Source organism: Typopeltis vanoorti, chromosome 6 (assembly GCF_054136105.1).
Source record: "Typopeltis vanoorti isolate ZY-2024b chromosome 6, IOZ_Tvanoo_1.0, whole genome shotgun sequence".
Taxonomy (NCBI): domain Eukaryota; kingdom Metazoa; phylum Arthropoda; class Arachnida; order Uropygi; family Thelyphonidae; genus Typopeltis; species Typopeltis vanoorti.
Genome location: NC_143554.1, coordinates 68,143,797 through 68,170,730, shown reverse-complemented (window position 1 = coordinate 68,170,730; position 26,934 = coordinate 68,143,797). Strand labels below are relative to the sequence as shown.

Here is a 26,934-nt window from a genome sequence, read left to right as displayed (position 1 = left end):
TGCTTGGTATCTTTAACATAATATATACCCAAGGTAAAAAACTTTCTACATATTGGGAAATGGAGTAAAAAACCAGGTTTATATTTAAAATAGTTTGGTATCTTTAACATATATTATACCCAAGGTAAAAAACTTTCTACATCTATCTCTCATCCTGAGATTTTTATTTAATAAAGTCAAAGCACCTTATGGTAACTTGTGTTGGTAAAATATTTATAAGCTCTGTATTACTTAAAACTTAGTATTTCTTAGCCTAGCTGCCACTGATGAGACCTCAATAAAGGTCGAAACCGGTCTGGGTAGTGGCCCTTTGCCTTTAATACAAAGCATCATACATCTCCTCCATGAGATGTGCTTTGCATTAAGGATAAATATTAAGAATTAAGAAATATCTACCTTTACCACGAGTTGCCTTGGACTTGCACTACGTGCAGGGTCAGCTAGACTTGCAACACTTGCAGGCGCGAACTTGACTGACTTGTCTGTTTTCTTACTTGGGAAATGGAGTAAAAAACCAGGTTTATATTTAAAATAACTTGGTATCTTTAACATATATATATATATACATATATATATACATATACATATATATATATACATATACATATATATATACATATACATATACATATATATACATATACATATACATACATATACATATACATACATATACATATACATACATATACATACATATACATATATGTTAAGAATACCAAGCAATTTTTAAACCTGGTTTTACTCCATTTCCAAGAAAACTAGGTTTAAAAATTGCTTGGTATTCTTAACATTTATTATACCCAAGGTAAAATACTTTCTACACATATATATATATATATATATACAGGGTGTTCGGGATAAATTTGACAGTTTCGTAAGGAAAAAGAAAATCTTCTTTGTATCTATTAAATTTAATGAATTGACAAAAAAACATTACAGGCAGAGTTAATTACAATACTATCAACAAGATTTACTCAAAATAACCACCATTAGCATCGATCACATCTTCAATCCTGCTTCGGAACCTCGAACAAGCTGATGCTACAGTCTCCCTGGGAAGGGCCGCAAAAACTGTTTTAATTTTATCCATTAACTGGGCTTTTGTATTACTGGAAGTGCGATTGGTGTCTTTTTCAACTGCGCCCCATACAAAATAATCCATGGGGTTAAGGTCTGGGGAGTTTGGAGGCCAAACATTTGGACTGGTGAAGTCGTAGAAATTTTCAGACAACCATTTTTGACTTTTCCCAGAGGTGTGGCAAGGGGCCGAATCCTGCTGCCATACATACGGCCTACCATTGGCTACCCTCGTTATCCAGGGCTTGACTACAGTTAGCAACTCCACGAACAAAGCCCGAATTCCAATGCCAGGGTTCTTCAACACCTGTTCCTGCAGATTTGCGAGGAATTCTGCTGTACGAACGCAATCAGATCGTCTGCTAGGGATCTTTCTTCTTGCTACATCCTCGTAGTCACCATTGCAAGTCTCTAGTTCATGCCTGATTGTTTTTACTGTATTCAGGGAGCATTGGGCAGCAGTCGTAATATCCTTATTTTGATGGCGGGCACGAATCATCATGATACAAGTTATTCTCTTCCATGATTCAGGTGGGTTCCAGCTATCCATCCTTTCTGACATCTTGTATATGAATGAAGAATGTTCCAAACTTTTAAATGACGAGAAGTGTGTGTTAATACATGTAACTTACGGAAAAATATAATTAATTATAAATATGTCAAATTTATCCCGAACACCCTATATATATATATATATATATATAAAAGATGTCAATTTTTTAAAGAAAACTTGAGTCTCTTGACAAAACTAAACTAAACTAAAGCTGAGGATATTGGGTAGAAACTTATTTTAAGACTTCAGTCATGTGATGACTTCAGTCATTTACGATTAGATGAGACAACGGACTTTGCACACCTATCAATTTATAATTTTTTTCGTTCGTTATTGCTACAATAATTCTATTGAAGAAGACATGTTGCTCTGTGAAAATTTACAAACCAACACAACAGGAGAAATGATATTTAAATGTATCGATGATTTTATGAAGAAGCGTGGGAGAAATGTGTCGATATCTGTAGCGATGGTGCGAAGTCAATGATAGGGCCTGTGAAAGGGGCAGTAACACGAATTAAAAATGTTGCTAAAACGTGTATGAGTAGTCACTGTGTTCTTCATAGTGACATGCACTGCTGCTCGAAATATCCCTTAATCTTTAAAATCTATTTCAGTTGAAGCAGTGAAAATGATTAATTTTGTGAAAACACGGCCATTAAAAACAAGATTCAAAATAATACGTGAAGAGATGGGCAGTCAACATGCATCTTTGCTAGTACACACTAGAATTAGATGGCTGTCAGGTGACAAAGTTCTTGTCAAGTTGTTCGAATTACGAGAAGAGCTCACCATAGTCTTACACAGTGACAAATTTCTATTAACAGATCTCTTAGAAATATTTGGTTGAATCAAATTCTTATCTGGCGGATATATTTACAAAAGTGAATTATGTTTCTCTCTCTCTCTCTCTCTCTCTCTCTTCAAGGAAAAAATGTAAATATTTTCAACACAAAAGATAAATTATGATCATTATTACGAAAGTTACAATACTGGACCATGTCTGTTGGAAAAAAATAATAATATGGATTCATTTTCAACCTTAAATGATTTTTTACAGAAATTGAACTGTGAAATTGACGAGGAAATTCGAAAAAAATTATTTGTCAACTAAAATCAATAAATGTGGCATTAAAAATACTTCCCCTCTACTAATAGAACTATTGAGTTTCAGTCCTTTCAATATTAAAGAAAACCCCCGGGAACTATCTACTTCAGAATATGAAAATCTCATCGCCCTAACATTAAACAGCCAATGAAGTTTCATTAAACGAGTTTTGGTGTGACTTAAAATATCCAATTTTATTTGAAAAAGCAATTCATTGTTTGTTGCCGTTTAGTACCACATATTTGTGAGAAAGCGAATTTTCACTTTCCATTGCGACAAAAACAAAATACAAAAGTAAGTTGGATGCCCCTCCCCCTCCTGAATTCAGCTTCCACAAGTAAACCAAATTTTGAAAGAATATTGAAAGAAAAGAAAAAGTTTAATCCTTCACAGTAATTTACGAATTAATAATATTTACTTTTCCATTATTAATCAGTAAAAATTGTCAGGGATCGAAAAATCACATACTTCACTGTTTCAATGAGATCATCCCACATTATCTGAACTTTTGGAATATTTTTCCATCTGATGCGACGCTCTTCTGAGATTGTTTGCCAAAACTGATGTATACGGTTATTAATGTCGCCTTTTATGCTTCAGCTTATCATAGTGTGCGCTCTGTCTGATCATTACCAACAGTGACAAAAAAACATATACGCATTGAATAATATAAGGCAAAAATGAATAATTAAGCTAATGTTCCAGGTATGCTAGGTGTGCGGACACACCCACAGAATAGCAATATCACCGATATTATATTTTTGCATTTATTCCCTGTTTCCTGGCTTCGGTGATTCCTAAAATTAAACGCTATATTAATGCTTCATGAAGGGGGGTTGGGCACTTTTCGATGCATTAGCAATTCATCACATTCGCCTTAACAGCCCGGGTGTGCGGTCACTAATACTGACACCTTCGAGCCCTTTAAAGAGACGTGCAGATGGCGCGTGTCAAATTCTTAGCGTTCCAATGGTTTTAAACGGCCTAGAAGGCGAGGCAGGGTGCGCGCTGAGACAATAGCACCCAGATATCAGTGGCTTGATTGTTTATTATATCAACCAATACAACCGAACGTTCTTATTTGTCATGAGTTGCTGTTTTTGATTTATGCTTTCCATATTTAAAATTATATTAATTGATAAATTAGAGTATTCAAAATTACCCTAAAATTAATTGCATTAGACCGATTAAGATGAGCGGTGATGTGCTATGCACAATTAAAACTTTCATACATCAATAAAAATGCAATCGTACGGTCAAATTGACGTGAACTTTATGTGCGGGTTGCACAAGTCACACGACAGCACACCCAATCTAAATGGGCACGTTACGCCACTGCTAACTTCATTCTTACTTAATTACCAAGGATGATCCCCAGTTCTTCTCCCTGCTACCATGAATTAAACTACAAAATAATAAATACAAGAGAAGTTAAACTGTTCATATTTGGTCTAATGTGTTAAAACTAAGAACTTTTATTGTTAAAAGACCATAAGATTTAATGATTACAAATACAAAGAGCCAACAAGGTTCACTAGCCGCTGTCTAGCATTTTCAAGGCTGTACTGGTGTCAAAACAAATGCATTAAGTTACATGAAAACATACACTTTAGTAACTGCTAGGCCGTTACATTTGATAATTCGTGTTTGATGCCGTGCATGCGTTCGAATGCTTCAGTCAGAATCCGGCACATGGCCACGTGTTGTGTAGTTTTTCGCATATTGTAGTTCTGTTGAGCTGAGAGAATTGATGAGATATTTCCATATGTCTTTAAGAATAGCATCTTGATTTCTATTTAAATTATTGCCTGTGCATAGCACCACTGCTGCGTCTTTGAAAGTTCTGTGTCTGTAATCATTCTCGATGTAAGGCATAGAACTGTTTTTCCAATCTATAACGTGATTTGATGTTGAGAAATGATGAGCTAAACCAGATGTGATGATTCTATTGTGATTGACATCCCCCCCCCACATGTTCCTTCTGTCTTATTTCAAAACTTCTAGAGGTCTGTCCAATGTAAGAAAGGCCACACGTGCATGGAATTTTATATATTCCAGGAAATTTGAAGAAAGGTACCTCATCTTTGGGTGATCTTAAGACTTGTCTGATTTTGATTGGGACTCCGTTCCACGTTGTTGCGGGTTGTCTTTAAAAAGCAATTTGTTTAAAATGTTAGAAGGGTATCTATTCAGAGATAGAGTGTTAGCTATTTGTGACAGTTCTCTCTGTACATCAACTTCTTTCGAAATAGACCTGAAGGCTCTATTACGGAGCATATGGATGATGCTGTGTTTTTGTGATCTATGATGGTTAGACGAAGTCTTAAGATCACCCAAAGATGAGGTACATTTCTTCAAATTTCCTGGAGTATATGAAATTCCATGCACGTGTGGCCTTTCTTACATTGGACAGACCTCTAGAAGTTTTGAAATAAGACAGAAGGAACATGTGGGGATGTAATCACAATAGAATCATCACATCTGGTTTAGCTCATCATTTCTCAACATCAAATAACGTTATAGATTGGAAAAACAGTTCTATGCCTTACATCGAGAATGACTACAGACACAGAACTTTCAAAGAAGCAGCAGTGGTGCTACGCACAGGCAATAATTTAAATAGAAATCAAGGTGCTATTCTTAAAGACACATGGAAATATCTCATCAATTCTCTCAGCTCAACAGAACTACAATATGCGAAAAACTACACAACACGTGGTCATGTACCGGATTCTGACTGAAGCACTCGAACGCATGCACGCCATCAAACACGAATGATCAAATGTAACGGCCTAGCAGTTACTAAAGTGTATGTTTTACATGTAACTTAATGCATTTGTTTTCACACCAGGTACAGCCTTGAAAATGCTAGATAGTGGCTAGTGAAACTTGTTAGCGCTTTGTATTTGTAATCATTAAATCTTATGGTCTTTTAACAATAAAAGTTCTTAGTTTTAAATACAAAAGAAATTAAATCTCTACTGTATCTATCCTTTTAAATCCTTTAATTAATCTTCATCATATCATAATATATGATATCACATATTATAGTCTTGCTCTCCAGTTACCAGATACCGCATTGCAAATAAAAAATAATTTTAAATCAGTATATCATATCATATACTGATATGATAACCCGTCTTATGAAGAGTATTCAACTAGCAAAGAGAAAACTTTTTCTTCTACGTATGAGACTCGTAAATAATACACAAACGTACAAAAATGATTTTATTTTATTTTTTTTTTTTTCATTTCTGCTTAGAGTTTCACATTTCCATATTTCGTATCTTATGCTTTGTCTATCCTCATACTCGTACAATGATTCTTCAACGCGATTCAATAGCCAAGTAACATACCGAATAAGACGATTCTTACACTATTACAGATAATAATAAGAGTATTGTGATGAGAGACCACGAAATGGTGGCATGTTTCTGCCGTACTCTCCTCCTCGGAAGCCTTTTTTTTCCCTATGTTGTCAACCAATCACCAACTCCTGGTGATTGGTTGACAACCGATCTTCAAAAAGTTAGTTTAGCGGCCAATGGACTAACCTCCTTCCTTTGGTGAATAAAAGTAAATCCTCCTTAAACGATTTATTGTTTTTTATGCTATTTTATTCATTTATTTATCTATTTATTTTCTGCTTGTGATAGGCAGATAGAGCTTTAAGTTATTTTTGTCATATTGGATTTTTTTGTACTCTCAGAGCGGAAGATTTCTCTCTGGTCGAGAGATTACATTTACTACGATCCAGGAGATAATTTTAGCTGTGTCTAGATATTCATTTGTATGATAAGTAGTGAATGGATATAAACAGCTATTTCATAGCTGGTTAGATCCATTATAAAATGAATAAATGAAGAAGAAATAAAACATTTCTTAGTGTGTGTGTGTGTGTGTGTGTGTGTGTTTAGAAAAGTAAAAAAATAATAATTGCAAAGCATTTTTAGTGATATCTTTTAACATTGTTTATTTAGTGATCTGGCACAGTGTCAAAAGAGTGGAACATTGATTTCGGTTGTCCAATTTGTCCTCGTAATGTATTTTATAATAAAAAATGACGATTCAGCTAGATACGTGTAGTGATCGCATAATTATACTGCTGGTCTTTTTGAAAAGGCTTTTGATCGAATACTACTATGTAATATATTATCATACACATTAGGATAGTTGGGCGTAGGCAATAAGTAGGACTTCTTTCCCAGAAACCGGATTCTCGGCTGTTTTCTTGGATTTGAAAATCGCGGGAAATAGATAAATATTCCAGGAAATTTCGGAGCTTAATTTTTATTTCTTCTACATCCGAAATAAGAAGGAATGGCACTAAATATAATACATGGAATTATACTTATTTACTGAGTACGATATTTTTTAATAAATAATTATTTTTATTTTCATGGCATAATCGGTACTTTATGAATGAATTTATTTAATGTATTGAAAACTATTACACCAACTTCTGCTGAATCCAGAGCCTTTTCTGCAAGGTTATTCATAACCAAGTTGAAAACTGGTCTTAGTGACAGAAGTATCGATTGCTTATGTTTTTAAGAAAATATTTTAAAAATTTTGATGGAGTCTTTAGAAATCTTAAGTTAAATACAGACTAACATTTAATTGCAACATATTTGTTTAAATGTAACATTTATTTGGATAAAAGTAAAAAAATTGCAAACTGTTTCTTATTTTTCTATTACACATTATCAGTTAACTGCATAAGAAACACCCTGGAGTACTACAGGGTTGTTCTGTCCTTTAATTTGTATATTAATGACATTGGCGATTCATATCTGCTATATTTATTTTGAAATTTAAATGAGCCAAATTGCCAGTAATTAAAATCTAAATCAAACGCCAAATTTACATAAATAAAATCACAAATTACACAAAACAGTTACCTTTATACTGAACATAACACATGCAAAAACGGTCAAAACGGTTATATACTGTAAATCATTAAAGGTCATTTTAATTACATTCACTTGCAACTTTTGCTGGGCATGTCACTCGGCTACTGAATAATTCCAAAGTTTATCATTACTTTGTGAGCAAATAAATTTTATCATTCTCAAATACTGCAACGTACTCTACTGTTTGGATTGCATTTCAACACAGCAAATGTCTGGATATCCGGATACTAAGTATCCTGCTCACACTACAAACAAGTTATCTCTATGACACAGAGATGAGTTGACAACCAATAGTCTAGCGGATGGGGATCCGGCATTGCAGGCCTACATGCAATTCATGTATAATTATTTAGGTATATTTACTTGTTTATAAGTACAATATATTTACATTTTTCCAAATAAGATCCTCCGTAGCGCAATTGGAAGAACAATGGTACGTCGCACCCTTCGACTGGAAAAGGCCTAAGTTCGATTCTCCTCGTGACGAGAGAATATGGTAATTTTTTAATTGAAAATGAGATAGCCGATCTCGTACGGAGATATGAGATCGGCTATCTCACGATGTTGTGAGCCTTGGTTCTGAACGTTTCGTGCAGATTCGTGTTCCAGTCGATGCCCGGAATTCAGTATTCAACGTGTTGGCCGACGAATGGCGGTTTTTACATATTATCCTTCATAGCACCTTATGGTCATGTTCGGTGAATGCAGTGGGTCGTCCACTGCGGGTAGCACTTGCAGTCGACTCCCTGCGCTTCCATCTCAGCATGGTATCACTGATGGCCCAGTACGTCAACAATTTGCCGAACAGATAGGCCTGCAACATCCCCTATCACAATGCCTCTTTCAGATCGGTCAGTTCCCTTCTCACAGCCATTTCCCGAACACAGTTGCACTGACTTGGGAGCATCTTCATAATCCTCCAATTTATACCGGCTACAAACACGTGACTCGTTACATGGTACATGTAATGTACCATGGTACCACGGTTAAACGGACCCCATGTGGTCGGGGTCGGTTAATCTCCTTCCAAGCAGTGTATACGTGTTAGGATTCAGGTCCACGAGAGGATGGCACTTATCTGCCAAATTTTCTCCGCTGATGTATACGAATCATCTGTAGCCTTGGGACCAGCTATCAACAGCTAAGTATTGAAACTGGGCCTATTGATATTCCAAAAAGTTAATCATTGCTAAAAAAAAAAAATTTCGTCTATTTGTCCAAAATGTATCAGAGGATTTATTATAAAAATTTATTATAAAAATAAATCCTCTAATGCCTCATAAAATAAATACAGTGATTTTGAAAGTAATTCCTTTAATCGCTATATTTCCTCCTAAGTTAAACCATCAGCTAATCAACAAGCTCATATTTGAAAAGAGCCTGACACATTATTTGCGAGTAGCACGTTTGAGCCTCTAATGAAGAGTAGACATCCAATTTTACCATACAGCAATTTGGAAGGAATGGCAACAAAATCAGAAAGCTCATGTAGTTGAGTCTTCCTCCCCTCCTGTCTCTTAAGTGATAATGGAAACTATTGGAGTGAACACATGAAGCCAATGGAAATAATAATAAAAACATTTCTGGTTTGGTTCTAATTATGTACCGTAATCGCTTCATAATTAATTCACTACTAAGAAATTATTTGTAATTTATTATTTCGTTAATGTATTGATACTATTAATTTACAATACAGAAATCTTTGTTTCCGTATTTCATTTTATCTGATTTTCGTTCCAACCATGAATTGTGAACTACTAGTAGGAAAAAATAATCAAAATAATTTTAAAAAAAACATTACTTACCTCTCATTATTTCTTGGCTGTATCAGTGCGTTTTGTTCAACTTAGAAACACTGAAATGCATTCCTCAGCTGTATTATCTGACTGGAACTGAACCAGAATCAAGTAATTTTTGAGGAGTTTTTAGATACACCCTTCCCCAGCAAGCTCTGCTACAAGCTCTGCTACTACAACAGCTGCTATTAAATATAAACAAACAAATATTCTTCGCTAGCACTTCTGTGCTTTTCCTGAGCATGTTTATCAAACGATCAACTATTCGGAAACTTCTGCGAACCATTTTGTAAACTAACTTTCCTCTCCTTTCTCTTCCCCAAGGCTAATTAAAACGAAGTAGCGTGGGTGCGTTTACATGCGATGAAGGTTTATTATGGATTATGGATAAGTTCCGGATCGACAACAGTTATTGAGAAAAGTTATTAAAAGCACGTTACTAAATAAGCCAAAACTTACAGAATCTTATAACAATAAATATGAAAAAGAAAACAATACATTTAACCAAGCTACTTTAAAATTCTGCAGTAGTATTGCCATAATTTTCTTACGCACGGTAATACGAAAATATTGACACAAGACATGCAAGAGCTCAGAAACCATTTATCAACTCATTTATTTCAAAAAAAAAAATTTACAATACAGAAATCTTTGTTTCCGTATTTCATTTTATCTGATTTTCGTTCGTGCGACTGTTCCAAATAACAAACCAGTCAACAAACGAAGTGGTTATGCTTTTAAGCATGCTCAGATATTCGAAACAAAAATTCGTCGAAGAAATATTATTAATTGGTAACGATCCTTACGTTTTTTCCAATATTATCTTCTATTCGTGCCAAAACCTATTTTAGTAATCATAAAGGAGCAGAGTATTATTTAATGTTTAATACGCCGTTTGTCGATAAACAACATTTTTATGATAAAAGCCGCTGCGAAGAAGTAACAAAATAAAAGTTGACATGCATGACCAAACTGTATGAAAACAGATGAAAGCGCGCTCTATGCCAGCAAGCGGTTATAGGCTCAACTAGAACAATATGACTGATGTTTATAGAAAAAATGAGCAAACGATAGTAAAAGCCATTATAGATTTTATATTAAAAAGCCGATAGTGCCTTTCTTGACATGCTTCGTTGTTTTTAACATCTAGATTATCTTGCGTTAGAAAGTTCGTCTAACCAAGAAGCGTAAATATGGTACTGCTGTTCAATATAGGGGGAGGTAGAGAATTCCGAGTTTATTTCCCACGTTTTTTTTTTCTTCTTTCATGTTGTGTATGTGTGTGAGAGAGAGAGAGAGAGAGGGGTTCTTCTTTTCTGTTTCCTGTATAGAAACTGCTTCGAAAAATTTCTCACAATACTTCTGGCCTGAACCATAAGTGTTTAACTAAACATCAATGCTTCCTTCTTTAGATGACGGGAAAAAAGAATAACCCACACTCATCATGAATCCCATGCTGAGAACGTGTAGTACTTCAAGTACTGAACAGCTTATAGGAACTTGAAATGAATGGTAATAATAAAAGTGAGCTGCGGTCTATATTTAAAAGCAAAGCTTTCCTCAATGAAAAAAAAAAAAAAAAAGACAAGTACTCTGATTTGTTGCATTTTTCATTTTATCAAAGAAGTGTTGATAGAGGGGTGTAGATACTGGTGAGATTTATTAAAAAACCTCATGACACATACATTAAAGTGCATCATATTAATAAAATGTTATTAATTATATACATTAATAATAACACATACAGACTGCTTGGTTAGCCGAGTGGCTTTGCGCTTCGCAACCATACGCCTGGGAAAAGAGTGTCCTGTGTTCGATTCCCATCACTGACGTCAGGAGCTTAGGATCTTTCTCAGACATAGCCAAGTTAGCCGGGCGTGGACTGCGGCTTTTTTTTTCTCCTCAGTTTATCTGGAATTTTTCCTCCCACAAGCAGGCAAACCGGCCCCGTGAACACACCCATCTACAGACATGGGAGACATAGGGCTAGCCACCTTATCCTCGGGACGGGTACGGCTTGAAAAAGTAGCTCCGTAACAGGCCAATAGGCTTAATACGAAAAAGGGAGAAGAATACATATATTATTAGTAGTTGCACTATATCGCCCAGTATGAAACCAGTGTTTGGAAATGTTCCATGTCTGATTTCTACAGAAGAATTTGTTGACTAACTAACCCTTATCCACTCAGAGCAATAATATAATGTCCTTTACAACCTTTTGTGAATGCGATACATAAAATAAATAAATAAAATAAAATAAAAATAAGAAAAAAGTGTTCCTAATTTACTCGGCTTCTTGTGTTGATATAACCATTATTAGCCGGTTTGCTCTTATTAGAAGGAATCGATTTTTTTTTTTTCGGCTTGGGTTCGAATATGCTCTCGTCGGCTCTCATTGAATTTACAAATGTTAACAGAAATAGCGCGTTAAGAGAGATAAAGCACTAATAAATACATCATATAACAAAATCGAAATCTCTCTTACCTGCAGTTTTAAATCAGATATTTTGGAAGTATATATTTTTTCGCATTTATCAGAAACAATCGATCTGCTTTAATCGTACTGAGATCTCCATAGAGGGTGTAAGTAAAATGATGTACCGAAACCTACATGACATGTATAATTGCCGAATCCAAAAATGACATTTTTGTTGCGGTTGTTTTAATTGACTTTAGTATTATTAAATATAAAAACAAAGGATTATTTATTTGCAGGTAACGGTTGAATAAATAGGAATTTTATCCAACTGACGCAGTTCTTCGGTAAATTTAATGACAAGCATACCTCTGTCATGAAGCACTGTTCTAGAAGTTGTGATGTTCATTCGAGTGGTTCTTATCGCTGTTTTTGTGGACACTAAAATTTCTCAAGTCAATATTACTGCTCATTTGGCGTTCCTGCCATTGAGATTAAGACATTTCCTGTACTTTGAAGAAGCACTGAGGCCTTAAACTATTAAGAATATGGTTTGACTAGAAGGAAAGTCGTTTAAATAATATATTATTGCTTTGAAGCTGATCTAAAAAATTCAGTGTTTGAGTGCCTTTCTGCATTTCACATGTGAATCATTGAAATATTTTATTTAATATTTGTGGAATTTTTATAAGCATTGCATCATAGTTTTCTTGATTTTAGGGCTGCTTCCCCCCCCCCTCGCAAAAATGCGAAGTATCTTTTAGATATATTATTCAAATTTCAAAGCGAACTAGGACCTTTATTAAAATTTGTCAAGATTGGCTTTTTGGTTTAAATCGGATTGTTTTCATTGGCAAAACGTTTTGAAATAATGTCAAGTAATAACTCTGTATTAATAATAATAATAATAATAATAATAATAATCTGTTATTAGTTGGTATACTTACAAACGTAAGATCTGTCCTTGTATTCTTAGCGCTTTCGTACCACAGTTTCGATATGAAGTGGTTAGTTTTATGTCAAAAAAAAAAAAAAAAAAAAACATTTTCGTGCGTAAATTGCGTATGTTTTCCTGACCGGATAGCCTGGTAGTTGGGAAAACCTTTGACCTTCAATTGAAAAGCTGTAAAAATGGTTCTTCCTATTCTAGACTGGATTTGAACTTGGTCTTTCCAACCAAATGCCTCATCAAATCCGAGCGGGCTTGGAAAGGCTCTAATAATCCTACTCTTGGCGGGTTAGAATTTAATGAACTTTAGAATTTAGGATCGCTGCTAAAATTTGTCGAGCCATCTCAAATTTTGGTTTCAGTCGAACTCTTTCTAGCAGAAAAATTATACAAAACGATTAAAAATTATGTAAAATAATAATTCCACTTTGACTGGATGAAATTTAATGCAATTTTTGGCATTTGGAGCTCCGTAAAAATTTGTAAAAGTCATATTAATACCTCGAGTAATGTTAGAGAATAGTTTAGTTAAGGGATTCCATCTTTCTTCTCACCACACACAAACCGACTTTAGACATACGCTGTTTTACACCCTGACGGTCGATTTACGGACACTTTTCATGGCATTCTTACCCATGAAAGGGGTAGACTCCCACAGAATTATCAGAGGTATCTTAAATGTACTTATTGTGGAGGTTGGGAAGTTGAAGTAGGAAAATGTTTAATATGATGCTAAACGGCAAAGAATATTACTTGGTCCAGGAATCTTTCTTCAAAGAGGAAACATGATCAAAAATCTTACATTCTAACTGAAAGTGACACAGGTTAAAAAATTCTTCAGTATAATTTCATTTGTCTAAATGGGGGGAAGAAAAAAAGATGGGGGAAAGGAAGTGATTTCGCAATCACTTCCTTTTCCGAAACGAAAACGGGCAAATGGGAGTATAATTACAATATGCTCCCCCCCCTCCTCAAAGGCATATTAAATATACCTTTCAACGGAGAAACTATCAGCCTAATGTATTTACGAAATTGTAATTTTTTTGTTTCCCTTCCATTCCAGAACTTCCGTAAATCACTTTTTATTTTCGCCTATCAGTTTAATGTGTGACCTTAATTACATTTTCATCTATTTCCGGAATGCTTTTCATATCGATAGTCTTATTTTATTTTTTCTAAATACCATATGCTCGATTAATCAGCAGTACTCTAGGTCAACAATGTCAAGACCATCTTTGTAACTTAGCTTATTATTTGAATAAATTCTCAAACCTTTATTGTAATGTCTGCCGTGTTCATAAATGACTTAATTGCAATAGCTAGCATAACTGCTCAGCAACGATATATTTATTTAAATATTATCTACAAATAAATAAGCAGTTGTTTCTGAGCAATAATAAACATATATGATGATATTTACCAGTGCCGTAACGAGGGCATGGCGAAAGAGGCGCCCGCCAGGGGCGCAACTAGGTTTAGGGTGCAAAATGTAAAAAATAAAAATAAATAAATAGATATAAATGTCCGCTATTTTATATTGTATTTTTAAATTTCGCCAATACGCCGTTTTAGACACACAAATTCTGCAACACACTGCAACTAATTTTGATGGGGTTAATAGTAAGTATTTAACATATTGCATTTAGAAAAATTTAACTTGTTACATTTAAATTTTTCAAAATTTTTGTCATTTTTGGGCTGGGGGAGCGCAAGTTAGACACTTGCCACAGGCGCTTCATATCTTCGTTACTGTACTGATATTTACTTGCATCTTCTCCGCTGTTGGGGGTGAAGGCTCTTTCATTGGGTTGGATCTGTTTTTCCCATAGGGATCCATTCCATCGCGGAAGGGTTGGATCTGTTTTTCGCATGGGGATCCATTCCATCTTGTGTGTGTGTGTGTGTGTAAACACACACACAATCTATTCTATATATATTTGTATATAAAAAGATAAGCGAAATTTGAAACGTTTTTATGTCACTTTTTTTTTTATCAGCTTACCGGCTCTTATTACCGACTTACCAGCCCAGAACTCGGGGGGGGGGGGTTGGGCGCCGTAGGCGCCAGGGGGGGAGGAGCCCCTAGTATATATATATATATATATATATGTATATATGGACAGGGCCGGATTTACGATTAAGCTAAACAAGTTATATATATATATATTGGTTTGATTCTCCAAACTTCCAACTTTTGGTCATAAGGCCCTCAACGATTAAACACGGATAATAGTTGCCTGCCAATTTTCAAAAATAGTTTCAACTACTGCCTTTGAGAAATAAAATGTATTAAAGGATCTATTTATTTTATTGAAATATATTAAACGAGCAAAATTCTAATAGATTAATTCGAATGTTCATCTTTATACATTTTCAGCGGGCGACTATGTAGTAGCTCATTTTGCGAAGAACGAATGCAGATGTCGCTTTACTAATTTATGCAGTCCATTTTGATCTCGCTCGTTTGATGTTATAGTAATTGTGAGTCTCTGCATTTGACAGATTCCAGTTCAGCCCATTATGTAATCCTTTACACGGAATCATGTATTTGTTTATAAAGTGACAGCACACGTCCAGGAACAGGATCTAAAGAGCTTCTACAGCAGAAAACTGTCAGTAGAGTAACATCATGTAAAGTTGTCAGTAACAATAACTTATTGAAATACTGTTGCGTTTGTTAGAGCTTAAGGCCTACCCCATACAGTTAAATTTCGGCGAGTCGAATATAATGTGGAGCAATCAGTGTAAATGAGTTTACAGAGAACTGGGCGAAGCACTAAGCGAATCTTATTACTGGTATTAATAAAACCGTCGAGCCATTGAACTTTCTGAGTGCACTAAATTCGGTTGTCTGAAGGAGGAGATAGCATCATGGCGTCGTGTTTCCAGACACCCGTTTTTATTTATTTATTTTGACACTAACACAAGAGACACACTTATCTTTTGATGATGTAAGATCAGCCAAGCCTTTTTTATATTTTTTCTCTTTTGCAGCTGTTAACATGCAACTTTTTTTTGGGTCTCATTTCCTATTGCATAGCTTGTCTAGATATTCAGCTTAAAGAAAAAAAAGTAATGGAAAGGAGATTCAGAGATACAGAATGTTACCGCCTGAGTTGAGAAGTTCCCGGTTGGCTAGTGTTTTTACTGTTACAGAGCAATGACTAGCATGCAAGGAATTCCATGCCCCAGTAAACAGTAAAATAAGACTGATACAATGATAATCTGGCCTTGAAGTATGACGATGAAGTCAAGTAATCTTAGAAAAACGTAATCAGCAAAGGAATCGAAGGGAGGCTAATAGAGCATATACTTCGATAGATGCAACATCGTTAAGCCTTATTTAACCCGTGTATATCAATATCTACTGAAATTAAAGATCCAAAATTTTTACCCTTGAAAAGCTGTCAGTAATGGCTTCAACTACCATTTTCCTTTACAATCAATAAAATCGTTAATAATAAGACTGAAAAGAAACTGAATTCTTAAACATTTCCTTGTCATATTAGAACAGAAAAATCTAAGACGATCCAAGATTACTTGACTACTTTTTAAAAGCGATATTCATCACCGTCATATTCTCGAATGTATCAATAGGTGGTGGGGATTGTTCTTCTGATTTCCCCACCTCCGAATGAGTTTCTGAACTCCATTCGGATCACCTTATAATAACAACAACAACAATAATAATAATGGCTTTTTTTTTCGTACCTTATTACGTCAACAATATCAGTCTATTTATACCGAAATAAGAATTTCAATTTTATTGAAGGCCCGAATTCACAATGTAATACCTTTTTGTCTTTTGAATTATCCCGGAGTTTTTCATCTTTGATTCAGCCTTACTAACACACACACACACACACACACACACAAAAAAAAAAACTGTATTTCGTTGATATTTATACTTTATTAATATCTAGGCATGTATTCATTCAAGACTGCAGCCCCAATCGTCATAAAGACTACAGCTATCTCAAAGTACTTAAAAAAAATCAGGAATGTGCGAGATAAACTTCTCGCGTCTCCAAAAAAGATTAAATATGAGTTAAATTCTCATTACAGTACTGAAATACATTACCCACAATTGCAGTTTTGGAAGTAACTTGTGAGGTCAGTGGTTAAATGCTATCATTGGTTAATGGCAACCTGAAGATACCTTCATGCTGCCATTTAAGCGATATTAGTATTGTTAGTGTGAAACGGAAGTCAACAGATGCTTCCGGTTTATAATAATTTAAAAACAGCACACTGTAGTTGACGTTAGAGAAGCCTTGGTGGGTTCTTCGCGATTCACTAACCTGGAAAAGAGGTCTAAGTTTTAAATCAGCTGTGAAAGTATTTTTTTTTTTTTTTGGAACTGTTTCTGAGGCTAAAGGACGAAATATCTCCAGGAAACCAGAGGGAGGGGTAGAACTTGCTGAACACGAAAACAGGCAAACTAATCTGAAACACAAGGCAATAATATAAAAACATATCACTGATAGCCCCGCTAACTAATCAATAAAAACAACTACATCTCCCACGCGCTGAAATATCGCCATTTCGTATTATCAACATCAAATCATCTTAGTCAATCAAACAAAATTATTTTATGACATACAGAGACATCCTTCTTAACAATTAGTGAATAATATTTCTAAATTATAATACTATAATTAAATCAATATTAAATATATGAAATCAATATTTCTAAATATTATAGGGATTTTATTTTCTCAAGCACAATATTGGAGAAATGAAAATTAAATTTGATTTCATTATCAGCGACTTGTTAATAGAAAAAGACAAAAAATACCAAAAAAGAAGTAAACATGTCAACAAGTGGCTAAGACATGCAGGAAAAGAATGTTATGGAGTTTTCGTATAAAAGAGCCCTTCGGCTTGCACCCTATAATTGCATATGCCAGTATACAAATTGGTCCCTTTCCCTACCCCCCCCCCCGCCCCTTACCCAGCTATTCTTTGGCACATGCCTATGGCCGGGTTTATGGATATAACTTTTAATGCCACTTCCCACTGTTGCGAGAAGCGTCAGGCAATAAACGCATAGCTCCGTCTAGTTCACAGGTCTTAAAATGTTATGTCATGTACCTAGCTGCGATCCCAAGTCATTAACTAGCAGCGCACAGATATGGACACTTCGTTCTGAAAACAAAGCGTCCACGTATATAAAACGAACCGCTTCAAACCATATGCGATAAAACTGTAAACAAACAAAAATTTCTTTTAAGCAAGTATTTATAGGTCTTTTAGCCGCTAAGGCACTTCATGTTGGATTTCTTGGAATACAAATATAACCAGCTAAAAATTAAATAATCATGACTAAAATGGAACACTGAATAAATTATTACACATTTCTAATATTGATACCTCAATGCTTCTAACGTGAGTCTTAAAAGTTTTTAAAACTATTCGATCATAAGCAAACTTCAGCATTAACCGGAACTTTATTGTAGAAGTATAGTTAGAAAATACTAGAAACATTATTTATTTTTCCAGTTGCTTTATTATTATAAAACTAGGAACTTTCAGTTCCTAGTTTTATAGGGAAAAAAACACACTTTTATAGGGGAGAAATATATATACACACATATTACTATAAAACATTAAAAATAATAAATAAAAGCATTACCTGCGTATTGTATGCTATTAGAGGAAGCAAAACTCAATTTGTCGTAGGAGTGCGATAACACCAGGTGTCTTCGGGTTGTCAACGTTCTCACAAACGATAACCGCACAAGTCAAAGTTCGGCGTTGTTAAATGTTTCAACCAACCAGGAGATTTACCAACAGACCTTCAACATACATGAGTTGGAAATGATATTTGTGATCTATACAAATAAAACGTAAGGAAATTACACATACTAACAGTTTGCTGAAGGGAGTTACCAGGAAGTACTAGTCTATATGTCTTTAATCCGTTTTATATTGAAGCAGTTTGTATTTTGCATAAATCGTTTTTTGTTTAGTTACTGTATTAACGTTTTCTAACTAAAAAGTGGGACTTAAATTCCAGAGTAAAAATATATTCTATTTATCCGTGGAAAAAAAAAAAACTCACTGGTGTTCAGGAAGTGGCGAATTTTGTGAAAGGCTGGTCCATTGCTAACGTCAGTTATATACAGTTCCGTCGTCTGCTATAATTTACTTTCGTCTTCGGATATTCTAACAACGTTCTCTCGTCTGCGCACATCCATCCGATTTTCCTAGTATATACAGCGCATGCACAATACATGGCTTACATTTATTAGAAGCAGATTGTGACGAGTATGGTACAGGTGCATGCGACAGTAACTTAATCAAAATAATTTTACTGTATCCAGGTGTACATTAATTATCATGAGTGGTTGAGCGAAGCCTAATAATTTATGAATCAACTACACTATTTTTAACCTTAAGAGAATAGTATAATTTAGCCATATATGTTAATACGTGGAAATATGTCAAATGTAATTTAAAATAATCAAATAATCGAGATTTGTTTGGTCATATCTACTACATCAGAATTGGTCCAAATGGAGAATTCACAGTTTTCAAATGTTAAAAATGAAAAGTAATCGTGTTGTTAAAATTTCGTCAGCGTTATACTTTAATTAACATGAAGTCTATTCTGTCAAGTCCGAATAGTCACCTATCCTTTTGATAGTGCGGTAAATAGCGTTGAATTTATTCCTTGTGTTTTTACCACTATTTCATAGTAGCGCTGTTTGAAATATCGCCATTTTATATTTCGAAGTAAAGTTTTTTTTTTTTTTTTTTTCCCCATACCCCAATTTTAACTCTGGTTAAAACCTAGTAAACCAGTTGAAATATATAAAGTGCATTGTGATAAACTGACTTCGAGATTCAGTTCTCAATATTAAATAATAGTTTAATTTTTTATAGGTAAATTAATTAAAATTACATTGATTTACTGTGAAAAAGACATCAGAGGAGGTGGTAATAAATTGTATGCAAATAAACTGGCTAAAAATATTTTCTTCCCGATTACCTTAATATCCTTCTTTAGTCTTTTAAACAGAATTGGCAGATATTGTAATAAATAGAATGAATATAGCATGGATACTTTTCATTTCGGCCAATCTGTTTATTTAACACGCGCGCATTCAATTATGGCAACAATTCAGTTAGTATAAACTGTTAGTTAGTTAGTTTGAACTGTTCATTTGTTTGCTGATGATGCAAAGTTGGGTAGAGCAATAGTGAATGCACATGAGTAGTAGGGGAGCCTCTAGTGACAAGATCAAGATCAAGATAAGATAAGGAATCGTGACGTGATTGGTCGATGACGTCATTGTGGGCGTAGCTTCATGGGTTTGAAATGTTTGGAATTTCCCTGTGGGCATATGTGTCACTGGCTTCAGTTCTTGTGTTTTGGTTCGCGTATGGGATTATGGGTGATGGTAGAGATATGGATTCGTGTTGTGATTGGTGGTGCAATTCTGACAAGATGAAGATCAAGATTAGATAAGGAATGGTGACGTGAGTGTGTGTGTGTTGTTATAGGATGTAGATAAGTCATGTCATTTCTTATTTGTAAATAAGTGACGTTATTGTTTTGAATGGAAAGGATGATATTAGTGGATAAGAAATCGTGTCGTGATTGGTGGACACTTCTGACAAGATCAAGATCAAGATTAGATAAGGAATCGTGACGTGAATGTTTGTTATGAGATGTAGATAAGTGATGTCATTTGTTAGTTGTAAATAAGTGACGTTATTGTTTTGAATGGAAATGGAAATATATTAGTGTATAAGTAATCGTGTTATCATTGGTGGACACTTCTGACAAGATCAAGATCAAGATAAGATAAGCAATCGTGATGTGAATATTTGTTATTAGTTGTAAATAAGTGACGTTATTGTTTTGAATGGGAAGGATGATTTTAGTGGTTAAGTAATCGTGTCGTGATTGGTGAGACACTTCTGACAAGATCAAGATAAGATTAGGATTTGTGACATGAATGTTTGTTGTTATTCAGTTTGGAATGATAATTTAATTTAACTATATGCTATGTCACACAAACATATAGTTTCTTTTCTTCTAGAGATGGTTGTACTAATTTTCCAATACATTTTGGGATATTTCTTTCCTGTTAAAGTGTGGAAATTCTTAGAGAAAGTCGTGATGGCTCTCGTGTTTCGAGTTTTTCTGAATAATTAATTATATACTTAAAATATCTGTCCTTAAACACACACATACACACACACACATACATATTAGATATAAAAAATCGCTAATGTATCCATGTTGATACTCTAATATATACCCTATGATTATTCTTATGGAAAAAAAAAACTATTCAGTATTAGAATTATGTTTACCAAAAACATACGAGCAGTTGTTATGTTTAAGTTAAAAAAGTACTTACAGCTTTCCAGATGACTCTTCTAAATACGAATATTCCAAAATAGTTGAATTTTATATCCACAACACAACACAAACACAAAAACCACAAAGAATGAAATTTCTGTAAATACTGTAACCTGAACTAGTTACTTCGTCCTTTAGATTACAGACCGTAGATGCTGTGGTTTCGTCATTTGCAATATCCCCCAGCAAGCGGTTTTCTTCAAAGGGGATGACATGAGTCACATCCGTAAATTGGGGTATTGTTCAAAAGGTAACATTTCCTCAAGTTTGGATATTTCTCAAATACTTACATATGACTAAGGGATTAGTATCCACATGTTTGAATGACACATATCCTAAAATTATTCATTCTTCGTTACCGTCGGAATTCATTGGTGTAGTAAATTAATGCTTACATTTAATGTTAATTTAGATTACTATCCAATTGGTTCTCTGTATTAATTCTTTCCCACTGTTGCCTAAGCTCAGTGGGAAAGTCTATGCGACGTTTTGTTTAGGGTAAGTGTTATTTCCGGTTTCGAATTCCGATTGTTGTTAGAGTATGGAATTCTGACAAGTGAAATTATTATTATTATGTTTTTTTTCAAATTGAATGGTTATTTTCTGTATTTTACTTTTAAAAGTCATATTCTAACAGAATAACTGAGCAGAATTAATAAATATATAAAGTATATGTGAATTTATTTTCCAACACTGAATATTTCTCATTTAGTCTTATTTTAAAGTTGCCCAAGCTTGGTGGGAAAGTCTATGCACCATTTTGTTTAGGGTAAGTGTTATTTCTGGTTTCGAATTCCGATTGCTGTTAGAGTATGGAATTCTGACAAGTGAAATTATTATTTTTTTTTTCAAATGATTGGTTATTTTCTGTATTTTACTTTTAAAGGTCATATCTAACAGAATAACTGAGCAAAATTAATATATATATATAAAGTGTATGTGAATTTATTTTCCAACACTGTATATTTCTCATTAAGTCTTATCTTTAAGGTATCTATCTTATCCGGTCGCCTTTTGTTGTACGTAGGTGAGAAATCACGTGTTTTGGTTCAAACTCTTGGTTTCCGTTGGGAAATTACCAATATAACTATTAATTTTACCTTCGATTCCTTGTGCTTTTAACCTATTTCTGTAAGTGGAATTTATTTATTTTATTTATTTTTTCTTTAGCATTAGTAAATTTTAAGTAGCTGATATGAGACAAACAAGGTTTTGAACTCTCCGTAGTTTTTCTACAGCAATCTTTTAAGAGTTTTTGTAATGTGTCGTTGGTTTTAAATATCTAATGGCTCTGTAAAATAACCAAACTCTAACAGTATTGTGACTTTTCAGGTGAAATCTTCATCACTAAAATTCTAGCTATTAATTTAATATCCAATTATTTTTTTTGCTTCCAAGATTTGACAGGAGTCTCTTGAAATATTTGAGGGGGTTGCATGAACAAATAAGACTTTTAATTCAATGAATCAAAAAAAAATTCTCTGGTTACTTTGTGGCATGAAATTTCACAAGGAAAAAAAAACAATATTATCTTCCTTCTTAAATTTGTATAACACATCTACGACACCCAATTTGTTCATTTAAATTTACACATTTTATTTGAACGAAATATTATTTACAAATTGTATTTACTGAATCTAACAATACAGAAAGTAAATAAATTGAAAAATACATCAAAGGTTCTTCCATGCTTGTGGAATGCCATCGCATGGTTTTGACAATGTGACTCTCATCTGAAAGTTAATTTTCATTTAGTGTTTGTTGGGAATTTATTACTGTAGTAAAATTAAGGGTTGCATATTTATATTTTCGAATCCAATACGTACTTCAGAGAATTATTAAAAGCACAGAATCTTTTGTTATGTTTCCAAAAGCATTTAAAAGTACACGTTATGTTTCACGTTTTGGGCATCCAATTTCATTTAAATCAAGAACAGGCCTCCCTATTAACTTCGTTAATGTTTTTGATTTTTCTCTTCCTTTGGCAAGTAATATACGATATTTGCATGTTGATTCTATCATCCAATCTCTTAGTTTGTACAAAGATAGTGAACCAATTTCCCACTTCAGCTGATGGTTATATTTTATTAACCAAGAATTCTGTTTTTTAACTCTTACAGGTAATTCTTTCCAACTACAAGGTGATTTTGTTAATGCATATCTTAAACTAATTATATCAGAAATACAAATTTCTTTATGAAATAAATTTGAAATCTTATTCAAAAGAAATTGGCAGTCAATTATAGCAATGATAAGTGAAAATTCGTATTTTTCACCCAATGTCGATTTTTCATTATCGTTTTCCTTCATTCTTCTTCTTCTTCTTCTTCTTCTTAGATTACTTCATATGACACCACAAATAAATAGTTATTTATTAATATTTCACTGATTATTAGCTCTGATCGTATACTTTATGGTAACTTTCATTTACAAAATTCTGGACAATTAGAACTTTTCACAAAGAAACTTTCAAAGAATTTCTGGCTCACCCATTATTTTTACATTACCAAACACAAATCACAAAACAGCAGCTGCAGTGGATGAATGATTACCTTAAGTCCAAAGTCACTCGACTCTATGGTATTTTCTTATAGTACTGTTTACACTTACCATCCCCTACCTTGACCATTCCTTCAAAAATGAACCTTTTGTGCAGATGACTCAACGACGTGTTTTTACATGCTGCTGTTGGATATACTGTTGGTGTGTTTTTATCTTACTTTGTGTAGGGAAAGGTAAAATTTGTATATGTGTTATCTGTAGAGTACAAACATTTTCTCTATGCCAAACTTTAAAGAAGAGTTAAAGTTACGTTCTGTTGGTTTAATTAGATGCTTCTCTCTTTCTCTGTAAAATAACCAAATTATAACAGTTTGGATTTTTTCGATTATGTGAACGCTTTGTTTTCAGATAACTCAAATAATGTCAATAGGTAGCATTAGACAATTTCTAAAATAATCAATACATGGATATTCGTAGAGCCTGTGTAGCTCAGTGGATGTGGCGTTTGCACACCACCGCGCTAGGCCGCACGAAGGAAGTCTTGGTTTCGAGTCTAGTCGGCGACTAGAGGAAATTTTTCTAAGCCTTTTTTCGACCGGTTCCCGAGTTAGTCGATCTCTGGCACGGACAAGCAGGTTTTTCCTCCCGGAAACTCGGGTTTTTCGTCCTGTAAACTCAAGAAAATCGACCGTAGAACCCACATTATTTCAGACATTAAATATATTGTGTTAGGGTTAGGGGCCACGAGATGGCGGCACATTTGAGCCGCCTCTCTTCACTGCGTACCGCTTAATTAGTGATAGCTTTGGGCCATCTGTCTCTGATTGGGTACCAGTGGAGATTGAACTGCCCACTCAGTCTCCAAAGTTAGATAGGGCTAAAATGGCCTCGCCTACTCCCGTATATACAGGAATAAAAAGGCATTAGCTGATTTTTTTTTTTTATGGATATTCGTTTTCAACACTTTTTTTTCCTGTCTTGGCATTAATTTCACAGTTGTGATTTTTTTAAATAATTAAACAGAATTGCATTAAGATATAAAGTTGTGGATTTAAATATCAAGATCTAATCAGAATAACTGAGTAAAAATTCACTGTGGAAAAACATAACAACAAAAACACACATCTTTGTTCATTTAAGTTTACAAATGCACATTTTATTTTGCTGAAATACTATTTACAAGTATATTCACTGAGAAAAATTCGAAACATGTAATTACCTAAATATATTTCACAATATTTAGTTTAGACTCTTAACATTTTCCAAAGAGTTCAATGAATAAAATTTTTGTTACTCACTGTTTCTGGGTTACATTACATCAAAATAGCTGGTCATGCAAAAGAATTTTTAAATCAGATACCATGGTAACCACATTTCCATGTGTTTGATATTGCGTCAGTCGGGAAATGACACCATGCCTCCCTAAACATTCTGTGTATTCTTTTGTCAGCAAATATACACAAACAGTTTTTGTAAAATGTTCGTAAATGTCCCAAAATAAAGAATCTTTATCGAATTGGATAAAATCTTGAAAGTCTAATTTTACCATTGCTGAATTTAAATGATTAGCGATAATTTTTCCCATTATACGAACAGATGGTAATTCAGTTTCCAAAAATAGTAAATGATTATCAATGTCGTACATTTTTGGTGAAAATCTCTCAGCTTCTTCACAACTAATAGAAAAAACCTTACTTCCATCAGCTCCTGTTGTTTTGTTGTTTTTGGAAAAAAATAAAAACGCATTTTTTTATTTTTTTTCCAAATAGTTATCATAAAAAACGCGTTTTTTCCTAAAAAGTTATCATAAAAAAAGCGTTTTTTAAATTTCTTTCCCAAAAAAGTTATCAGTATCAATTGGAGGTGACATCACTAAAAGATATCTGCAAACGATGAGCTCACTCATCTCCACTAGGCTGAGCAGACATCTTCTGGAGGAGAGGGGATGGTGAGAGACAAGGGTGATGGGGTTAAGTGGGGGAGCATTGCAGGGAAGACATCTGTCACCCTCTGTGATATCACAGAATGAGAGACATATGTTCCCCAGAAATATCCAAACACATAACGACATTGCTGTCATGTTTTGTTTAGCTATGGAATTGTGGGTGATGTTTTTGAGATAAGATAACTTGGAATTTTCCCAGGGTGACACACATCCGTCATTGTCATCATGGTTTATCCAACACCATGTAGAAACATGTCCGTGAATCATCTGCACAAAAGTTTCATTTTGGAAGGAACGGTCAGGGTTAAGGGTCTGGTAAACAGTACTATAAGGAAAAATAAACGAGTCAAGTGTCTTTGCAGTTATGACAATTCATTCATCCTGTGAAGTTATCGTATTGTGTTGTGGTGATTGGTATCCAGGAAAGTAAAGTAAAATAAAATAATGGGTGAGCCACAAAAGTCATTGAAATTTTCTTTCTTCAGGAAAATAGCATGAGACAAAACTCTTCACCTAGCTCTAAAAGGATGGAAACCGATTATTATTTTATAAGACACGTACATTGTGATGTATTTTTCCAGGACCACTTGGGAAAAATTACACAGGAAGTGGTCTGATATCCTCGGCTACTTGCAAAGAAGAGTGGACTACGAAATGGACCTCGGTGAGTGTTATATTCTGAGATGCCAAGATGGGGAACTAATACTTGATGATAAAGGAGCTGATGGAAGTAAGGTTTTTTCTATTAGTTGTGAAGAAGCTGAGAGATTTTCACCAAAAATGTATGACATTAATAATCATTTACTATTTTTGGAAACTGAATTCCCATCTGTTCGTATAATGGGAAAAACTATCACTAATCATTTAAATTCATCAATGGTAAAATTAGACTTTCAAGATTTTATCCAATTCGATAAAAATTCTTTATTTTGGGACATTTATGAACATTTTACAAAAACTGTTTGTGTATATTTGCTGACAAAAGAATACACAGAATGTTTAGGGAGGCATGGTGTCATTTCCAGACTGACACACAATATCAAACGTATGGAAATGTGGTTACCATGGTATCTGATTTAAAAATTCTTTTGCGTGACCAGCTATTTTGATGTAATGTAACCAAGAAACAGTGAGTAACAAAAATTTTATTCATTGAACTCTTTGGAAAATGTTGAGTCTAAACTAAATATTGTGAAATATTTTTAGGTAATTACATGTTTCGAATTTTTCTCAGTGAATATACTTGTAAATAGTATTTAAGCAAAATAAAATTTGCATTTGTAAACTTAAATGAA

General features: G+C 34.0%; 1 protein-coding gene across 5 annotated transcripts in view; it reads right to left on the bottom strand.

Moving 5' to 3' along the window:
• The window catches only part of LOC150105512 (histamine H2 receptor-like), a 116,079-nt gene extending 97,087 nt beyond the window's left edge, over window positions 1-18,992 (bottom strand). Inside the window, exons 1-2 of one of the 5 annotated variants that reach the window (XM_090394853.1) lie at window positions 18,880-18,992; window positions 18,451-18,649 (exon numbers count right to left, since the gene is read on the bottom strand). The gene's annotated coding sequence lies outside the window, so the exon portion shown is untranslated. The other 4 variants (XM_090394857.1, XM_090394854.1, XM_090394858.1 and 1 more) reach the window with 4 other exon arrangements.
• Window positions 18,993-26,934: the final 7,942 nt, after the last annotated feature.